The 9,874-nt window shown below is 45.2% G+C and overlaps 1 long non-coding RNA gene across 1 annotated transcript; it reads left to right on the top strand.

Annotated features, from left to right (window-relative positions):
- The first annotated feature begins 789 nt into the window (after window positions 1-789).
- LOC118230734 lies at window positions 790-9,552 on the top strand. The gene is made up of 4 exons (XR_004765911.1): window positions 790-818; window positions 1,275-1,461; window positions 1,553-1,656; window positions 9,481-9,552. It is a non-coding gene; the product is annotated as an uncharacterized LOC118230734 (long non-coding RNA).
- Window positions 9,553-9,874: the final 322 nt, after the last annotated feature.

The raw sequence follows: 9,874 nt of genomic DNA, 5'->3' as shown, positions 1-9,874 counted from the left end.
TGTCTTTGGATTCAACACCATTACATGCAAAGTTGACTTATTGCTGATATGTATGCCATACCAACATGGAAGCACAAAGACAACAATCCTCTGTCAGACCTTCCAGTGAGTGCAATGAATCTTAAGTATTAGTAGTTACACTAATCCAAAATTTTATTATATAAAATTCATGAATTGTCACTACAGAAGGATGCACATGTGAAGGATGCACTAGTCTTCCCAGCGTGGACAAACTGCAATGGGCCAGAGCACTTCCTTCTATGTGTAAGTAATAAGCAGAGAAATTATATTTTAAATCACTGCATATATCTATGAAATCTTGGTTATTATATTATTTATGCTTCTTTCTGCATTACCCATTATAGCCTAGGTGTTGAAGCCAGCCAAGAGAGATTCTCTTGCTGGACTCTCAGTTTGTCCTTTGGCCTTCAGGTTTTGGTGATGTGGAGTACAGAGCCATCTTTAGGTCCCTACGTAATAAATAATTCAGGCTACGGTTCTATTATTCTGACCCGTGTTTCTGTTCTGGCCATGTTTGTGTTCTGACCGTGTTCTTGTTCTGGCCTTGTTTCTGTTCTGGCCATGTTCCTATGAGCTGCACTATATCTTTTGAGATTTGCTATTGATGTCGTTCATATGTTTTGCTACGTTCCCATGGCCTGCGCGTTTGATCAGTTACTGACTGTGTTCTTAAGTTTGAGCTTATAGTAGGCATTGTGAGATTTATTTTTGACAGGTCTGGTTTTATTTATTGCAGGAACATTGCACAGTGCATTATTCCTGGGTGCTGGAGTGAGAGGACCAGAAGGGACATGCAGGTCTAATACAATTTGTTTTCCATGTAATAGCAGTGTCTTGTAATAACGTCTAAGAATATATGAATTTACATGGCGTAAAAAGTGTGTTATCAGGATATCCCACAATAGACATCCGGGAATGACTGTGGCATTTTCATGCTTATGGTCACTCAAGTTGAGATTTAGGTAAATACTGGATATGTAGCCAGAAAAAAATTGAAAGAAGAAATCTGGAAACTATATATATATTTTTGACATAAATATAGGGTACCATATAAGACTAGTGTAATATTTTTTGCTGTATCTGCTGTAGCTGGGCATGCATTCAATCCTGCGGTGGTGGTGTGTCCATCTTATATGGAGCACTTTTGGATAGAGGGCTATGACAACTACAAGAAATATATGAGTTATTGCTTTTCTTTAATATTTACAGAGACTGGGAAAATGTGCTAACTTTTTTCATCATTTTCATTAAAGCCACAGCCAGAGGTTTGCTTTCTGGACAGATGAGGCAAGTTGTCTGTTCCAGGGCATTCTTCAGCCAATGTACCGGGTGGGCAAGGGGACTACTGTGGAGGTCCCAGCACATATCCAGGCCATCACTGAGTGGACAGCCACCGAGCAGGCACTGGTTGACTTCATTGTCAAGGAGTGTGGGACCGAGGTACGACTACTGGTATGTGGGGAAACAATGGTGCAGAAAATGTTCTGTGAGGTATGGGCATGTCACAGTGTTCCTTTTTCCGCATACACAGGCGGTCATCAGTGGCAAGGAACCCTCCAAGTGGCTGATGGGTTTCCAAGGGAAGTCGCCTAACAAAGTCCCAGTGCACCTTGACAATGTTGCCCAGCAAGACAGGTAGTTGAAGCACCTCGAAACTGTTTTGAACAGTATATCCATACCAGTTGTCATCAGAAATCATATACTGTTCATTCTAGAGGTGTTGCTCCCAGAGGTGAGACTCATATCACACACTATGATGCAATCAGACTGGATGAAGTGCAAGATATATAAGGATATATAAGGCTATCATCGGTGCACTTTCTGCCCTTGGGAAGATGACCCTGTAGAAGGCGGCGGAGGAGTTCTCTGCTGGCACACATCTCCAGGAGAGACAAGGATAGATTTTAATTATTGGTTTTTTGTAATCAGTTCCTGATGTTACCTTGATTTATTTGATGCCTTTTTTTAAATCCCAGTTTATTTAATGAAAGAGACTTTTCTTTTTTCACACTGTTTCTGTGTACTTTATGTTAATGTTTATAACTGTTCTGTCAGTCTTTTCCCATCTTCTGTTTTTTCTGTCTTTTTCAAAAAGATTTTATCCCTTTGGGTAGTGGTTCGAAAATTGGTCCTGGGGGCCCCCCCTGTATATACTGGTTTTTATTCCAACCACAATTGCAATCCCAGAATTTTAACACAATGTTAATCTTCCTTAATTAGGGAAATTATCATGTTTAGACAGACTACTTATCCTCTTAAGCTATATTATATTAGAAATGCCTCTCTGACCGTTCCTTCCAGGTTGCCTGGGCGGGTAAGGTATCACCACCCCGTCCCCTCGCCACCGGAGTTCCCCAGGGCTCAGTCCTCGGTCCCCTTCTCTTCTCCTTATACACCAGATCCCTTGGCCCTGTAATATCTGCCCATGGCTTGTCCTATCACTCCTATGCCGACGACACGCAACTCTTTCTCTCCTTCTCCCCATCGGACACACAGGTCCCTGCCCGCATCTCCACTTGCCTGAGGGACATACAGAGCTGGATGGACAATCACTACCTGAAGCTCAACCCGGGAAAGACGGAGCTAATCTTTATTCCTGCTCTATCCTCTCCCCTCCTCGACTTTTCCATTTCCCTAGGGGACACCTTAGTGACATCATCACCCTGTGCCCAGAATCTCGGAGTGGTGATGGACAACAGGCTGTCCCTCTCCAAGAACATCGCAGCAGTAAGCCGAGCATGCAGATTTTTCCTGTATAACATCCGGAGAATCCGCCCCTTTCTCACCACCTACTCAACCCAGCTCCTGGTCCAAGCAATGGTTCTATCCCGCCTGGACTACTGCAACTCTCTTCTGGCTAGACTGCATCTGCCACCAGACCCCTGCAACTCATTCAGAATGCTGCGGCTCGTCTGGTCTTCAACCTCCCCAGGCACTCCCACGTCACTCCCCTGCTCACTACCCTCCACTGGCTGCCTGTTATAGCTCGCATCAAATTTAAAACATTGGTCCTAGCATACCAGGCAGTCAAGGGATCAGCCCCAGCATACCTCCACAAAATATTCAAACCCTACATGCCAGCCAGATCCCTCCGTTCTGCTACCGGTAAAATCGCACCTGCACTTCCAGAACACGTCTCCTGTCTGTTCTGGCCCCACGATGGTGGAATGACCTCCCTGTGGAGGTCAGAACAGCTGAGACACTGACCCATTTCAAACGATGACTGAAGACTCACCTCTTCAGGCTGCACCTCTCCCCATCCCTCCCTACCCCCCTGTAAATGACTGTAAGCTTAGGGTTGTAACTAGGCAGCTGTTTCGTAGGTGACTTAGGTGCATTAACTGTCTTAACTACTGCTTGTATTTTTTCCATAGACTGCGTTGTTGCCGTTCTCGTTGTGTTAGTGTTAATCAGTTTAACCTTCAGGGTCCAAGGTGAACTATGCGGTTGTTCCCTGCACTTGGACCGGTACTTCTCTCTAGGGGTTTCGTCATACTTGTTCCTGGTTATGGTTATACACTTTGTTGTACGTCGCTCTGGATAAGAGTGTCTGCCAAATGCCTGTAATGTAATGTAAATGTAATGTAAATAGCTATGCATGCCATGAAGAGAAACATTCCCATATTATTTTGTGCTTATTGTGCTGTGTTACAAACAATTACATTAAACCAGGTAGGCCTAAATTTCTTTTGATCAAATGGAAGACTAAGGTTAATCAATAGGCTCCTAATTAGGTTGTTGAACACATTTACTGCCTTCCACAAGCACATGCACAGATAGACCTCAAGGGGGGCTTGAGCCCCTGCCCTTTTGCCCTTTCACTCGACGAGTGCCCTTTTGGTCGGTGGCATTTATAATTTGTCTTGTATATAAAATACAATTTATAAATACCACCAACCTATATATATATATATATATATATATATATGCACGTGTCCGCAGTTTTAGCGTCATGCTTAAATCGCAACCCCTCAGCTGCAGTACCGGGCGCTGTTATTTTGTCTTGATCAACACAGTTGCCCACTTGTTATGGATGCACGCTGCTGTACATCCATAGATAACAGGTAACAATACTGTGAATTTCCTACTGTGTACTCTTTTACACTGTCATAAAACAACATCACAGTTGAAACAACAACATTTACGATGCTCAAAATAGAATAAACCAGTTTATATCGGATTTGCCAATTTTAGACTAGGTTAAGTTATCCTATAGGCTACTAGCCTACAAGCAAGCTAGTCTAGCTAATTATGGTTAATGATAATTAATGACAGCCCCTTTGTCAAGCAAGACAACTTACAAATAGGCAATGTTTGAAGCATGTCGCTAAGATTAGTGATGTTGTAAGTGTCCCCTTTTCTTTAGTAATGCCACGGACAGTAGGCTAGTCCTTTGTTTAACCGGTTGTTTCAAATGGGTGGTAGTGGCATCGCTGCTAATTTTAAAAATGCAACAAAAAAAAACAAAAAAAAGAAAATGCAGTAGCCTGCTTTTGCATGTTATTGATTACTTAGAACTTAAAAAGGGAAATAGGATTTGGCGTCACCGGTATTATGGGCAAATACACCTAAATGAAAGGCATAATACACTGGGAAATTGGAGATTTATATTTATAGACGCATGTAACAAATGTAACAACACATGTAACAAATTAGTCTGTTTAGTGTGTGTCTGTGTGTATGTGTGTGTGCTTGCGCGCCTGTGTGTGTGAGTGAATGTGTGCTGTATTAGCATGTTTGTGGTCATGCTGTGTGGTTAATCCTCTCTTGTGATGCACAAAACGTGTTACTAAATCATGCTGCAGTAACTGTGCTGTATTTCGCAAATATACTCAGAATAACAAAATGACACAAGACATGAAAATAGATGGAAGTTATGAAATCCTCAAATCAGGCATTTCAGAGTGGCACAGCTTATCTAATCTTATTTAAAGTTACACTTGTAGTTTTTTGCCTCAAAATATTATAAAATAAATTTTGACTGCACAAAGTAATGGCTAAATGATATTGAATCACGTTCTCATAATATATGTAGGTGGCTTGCAATGCAATGTCTCGGTCACCATTCAATTTTAGCCTAATCTTTTTGTGCTCCGGGTCAGAACCGTGCACTTTCATTAACTTGCTTTCATTTTGAAAAAACAGAAGTTTATAAAATGTAAACAAAGACAAAAAAGAACATTGGTCTACTTTTTAATATAAGTTGTATTCATAGTGAGCCAAATAGTTAAAACTGCTTCCAGGTCACTATGCACGTCAGTAAATGTTATACTATGCCGCTGTTTTGGTCCGGGTAATGGTGAACATGCAAATAATTAATTTTGCTCATCTTCTGATTGCAGTGCAATGCCAAGAAAAGAGAGATTAAGGAAATGTGTTTATAATATTGCATGTGCTTTGTGACAGTGTTTTGTGTTTAGTTATCCCTGTTCCTGGAATAAAGGTAAAAAAACATTGAAGACTAAACTGTATGTGATGTCTGTGTGAGATGCTGTTGTAGTGTTGTGGGGGATATTATCTGTAGAGCATGAACATGTCTGGATAAGTTTATTGGGTCCAAAAATGAATGACGTATTACTTTAAGGAAATATGTTTCAGAAGTCCCAAAACAGGGCCCATATTATGAACATAGTGTATGATTATGAACGTGGTGTCATGTGGCAATATCAGGATGAAAATAGTGGGGATGGTGCATGGGGGATGGAGGTTACCCTTTTTTTTCAATTGAGCCCCTACCCCCCAAAATGCCTGTGCACAGCCCTGGCCTTCCATAATTTTTTCCTTCAACTTCAACATGAACACAATGCAGGTTTGGCTTGTTACTTGCTTTGTCTTTCAATTCATTATCTTCCAGATGGTTAGTTTCAGTGGCCAGTTGTCCACCCTTTCACCAATTATAAGCCTATCGATTCTCAGTCTACTTTGATCAGTTAAAATGATTTATCCCTTTTTATGCAGTTTCTTGCAATATAGGACAATAAGCAAAACATGAACATGGGAATGTTATACTTCATGGCGTGGAGAAGGACTTGGTGTAATGTGCTCTCCCCCTCAGAAGGCGCTTCCAGCGACGTGGCCCCCCTCGACAACGGAACCCCTCTAACCTCTGCTACCCCCCGCTGACCCCCTGTGAGAACTTCACGGTCACAGGGGGACTATGGAACTGCCAGTCTGCTACGCGCAAGGCAGACTTCATTTCCGCCTATGCCTCCCTCCAATCCCTGCAGTTCCTTGCCCTCACAGAGACCTGGATCACACCAGACAACTCTGCCACTCCTGCTGCCCTCTCATCCTCCTACTCCTTCTCCCACACCCCCCGGCGATCTGGCCGTGGTGGTGGTACTGGTCTACTGATCTCCCCCACCTGGAAATTCTCTGTTCTCCCCCTCCCTGACCTGTCCATATCCACTTTTGAATTCCATCCTGTCTCTATCACCTACCCTGCTAACCTTTATATTATTGTTATTTATCGCCCCCCGGGGCCCCTGGGAAGCTTCCTGGATGAGCTAGACACCCTGCTCAGCTCCTTCCCTGAGGACGGCACCCCGCTGATCCTCCTTGGAGATTTTAACATCCACCTAGAAGCCTCCCAGTCTGCTGCCTTCCTACCACTACTTCACTCCTTTGACCTCTCCCTACAACACTCTCCTCCAACCCACAAGGCAGGCAACCTCCTAGACCTGATCTTCCTGAGGACCTGCTCCAGCTCCAATCTTACGGTTACCCCCCTGCATATGTCTGACCATCATTTCATCTCCTTCTCCCTCCCCCTCTCTCCACACCCTCCCTCTCCCCCTCCCATCCCCACTGTCACTGTCCGCCGTAACCTCCGCTCCCTATCACCCTCTTCTCTTGCTCCCAGAGTGACTGCTTCCCTCCCCCCTCTTCAATCATTTTCCAAGCTCCCCACTAACTCTGCATCCTCCACCCTGACGTCATCTCTCTCCTCAGCACTCGACTCCCTATGCCCCTTCGTCCCTAGGCCAGCACGTTCATCCCCTCCCAGTCCATGGATGTCTGACATCCTACGCACCTCCAGGGCCACCCTCCGCGCTGCTGAGAGGAAGTGGGCCAAATCCAGGGACCCATCTGACCTCTCAGCCTATCAGTCTCTCCTGACAGAGTTCTCTTCTTCTGTCACTGCCGCTAAGGCAAAATTCTACCAAACCAAAATTCATAACTCCATTTCTAACCCTCGTCAACTTTTCTCTATTTTCTCTTCTCTCCTCAGCGTGCCACCTCCTCCACCCCAGTCTTCCTTCACTGCAGATGACTTTGCAGCATTCTTTGACGAAAAGATTGCAGACATCCGCAGCTCCTTTGCCCCCTCTGCGTCCTCCGCCCCCTCTGCGTCCTCCGCCCCCTCCGCGTCCTCCGCCCCCTGTTTCTCCACATTTTCTCTCCTCTCAGACACTGAAGTCTCCCAGCTTCTGCTCACCCACCGCCTTACCACCTGCGCCCTCGACCCTACCCCCTCATCTCTCCTTCAAGCAATCACACCAGACATCCTCCCTTTTGTCGCCTCCCTCGTGAACTCATCCCTATCTTCTGGATGCTTCCCCTCATCCTTCAAGAAGGCCCACATCACCCCGCTGCTGAAGAAACCCACACTAGATCCTTCAGTCATTCAGAACTACCGCCCGGTATCTCTCCTCCCTTTCCTATCCAAAACACTGGAACGTGCTGCATCTAACCAGCTCTCTGCTTTCTTCTCTGAGAACAACCTGCTTGATCCCTACCAGTCTGGCTTCAGGCCTGGCCACTCGACTGAGACTGCACTCCTCTCGGTCAGTGAGTCACTCCATGCCGCACGAGCAGCCTCCCTCTCCTCTGTCCTGATTCTTCTAGACCTCTCCGCTGCATTTGACACGGTGGACCACTCTACCCTCCTGTCCTCCCTGGCAGCAACAGGGATCCGCGGCACAGTCCTTCACTGGATTGAGTCCTACCTCTCTGACCGCTCCTTCCAGGTTGCCTGGGCGGGTAAGGTATCACCACCCCGTCCCCTCACCACCGGAGTTCCCCAGGGCTCAGTCCTTGGTCCCCTTCTCTTCTCCATGTACACCAGATCCCTTGGCCCTGTAATATCTGCCCATAGCTTGTCCTATCATTCCTATGCCGACGACACGCAACTCTTTCTCTCCTTCTCCCCATCGGACACACAGGTCCCTGCCCGCATCTCCGCTTGCCTGAGGGACATACAGAGCTGGATGGACAATCACCACCTGAAGCTCAACCCAGGAAAGACGGAGCTAATCTTTATTCCTGCTCTATCCTCTCCCCTCCTCGACTTTTCCATTTCCTTAGGGGACACCGTAGTGACATCATCACCCTGCGCCAAGAATCTCGGAGTGATGATGGACAACAGGCTGTCCCTCTCCAACAACATTGCAGCAGTAACCCGGGCATGCAGATTTTTCCTATACAACATCCGCAGAATCCGCCCCTTTCTCACCACCTACTCAACCCAGCTCCTGGTCCAAGCAATGGTTCTATCCCACCTGGACTACTGCAACTCTCTTCTGGCTGGACTACCAGCATCTGCCACCAGACCCCTGCAGCTCATTCAGAATGCTGCGGCTCGTCTGGTCTTCAACCTCCCCAGACACTCCCACGTAACTCCCCTGCTCACTACCCTCCACTGGTTGCCTGTTATAGCTCGCATCAAATTCAAAACATTGGTCCTAGCATACCAGGCAGTCAAGGGATCAGCCCCAGCATACCTTCACAAGATATTCAAACCCTACATGCCAGTCAGATCCCTCCGTTCTGCTACCTCAGGACGCCTAGCACCTCCCCCTCTTCGCACCTGCACTTCCAGAACACGTCTCCTGTCTGTTCTGGCCCCACGATGGTGGAATGACCTCCCTGTGGAGGTCAGAACAGCTGAGACTGTGAACAATTTCAAACGACGACTGAAGACCCACCTCTTCAGGCTGCACCTCTCTCCATCCCTCCCTTCCCCCCTGTAAATGACTAAACTTAGGGTTGTAACTAGGCAGCTGTTTCATAGGTTACTTAGTTGATGCGCCTGTCTTAACGACTACTTGTATTTTTATTTATTTTTATTTTTCCATAGATTGCGTTGTTGCCGTTCTCGTTGTTAGTGTTAATCAGTTTAACCATCAGGGTCCAAGTTGAACTATGCGGTTGTTCCCTGTACTTGGACCGGTACTTCTCTCTAGGGGTTTCGTCATACTTGTTCCTGGTTATGGTTATACACTTTGTTGTACGTCGCTCTGGATAAGAGCGTCTGCCAAATGCCTGTAATGTAATGTAATGTAATGTAATGTGGCTTCAGAGGGTAAATAATCCCTCCAAACATAAAAAGCACCAAATTAAAAAAATTAACAGCTGTTACATTCTGGGAATGCAATTGTGAGGTTATGTTTATGTTTATCTTTGTGACTTCTGTTCTCTAATGCCATTTCTTCTTTCTGTCCCCCCCCCATTCTTTAGGAGCACTATGTGGTGTTGTGACCATATTTCATCAGTCATTACACTGAATTTTCAAATAAACATTATTAAAACTGTGTGTTATGTATTTTTCTTCAGTGTTGTTTTCTTAATTAGATTAAGATTAGATTAATACAGTTTGTCATTATAGAGGGATGTCTGATTTCACTAGGCTACATACTAGCGATGGTGTTCGCATTTTGGACGTACAATTAATTAATCATAATTATGGCTGGGTATTTTTCACTGAAAATATTGGATAAAGTCATGGAGCAGTCAAAGTTTTTGAAAATCATGGAAAACTGGAAAAAGTAAGAAACCACGGTGTGTTCCTTAAAAACATTAATGGATCAATAGAACTCATGCGCGGCAGTGGGACATGATAGAAATAACAAGC

This window comes from Anguilla anguilla, chromosome 6 (genome assembly GCF_013347855.1).
Source record: "Anguilla anguilla isolate fAngAng1 chromosome 6, fAngAng1.pri, whole genome shotgun sequence".
In the NCBI taxonomy this organism is placed as follows: domain Eukaryota; kingdom Metazoa; phylum Chordata; class Actinopteri; order Anguilliformes; family Anguillidae; genus Anguilla; species Anguilla anguilla.
The sequence above is the reverse complement of the archived record's forward strand: the minus strand, read 5'-3'. Positions and strand labels throughout refer to the sequence as shown.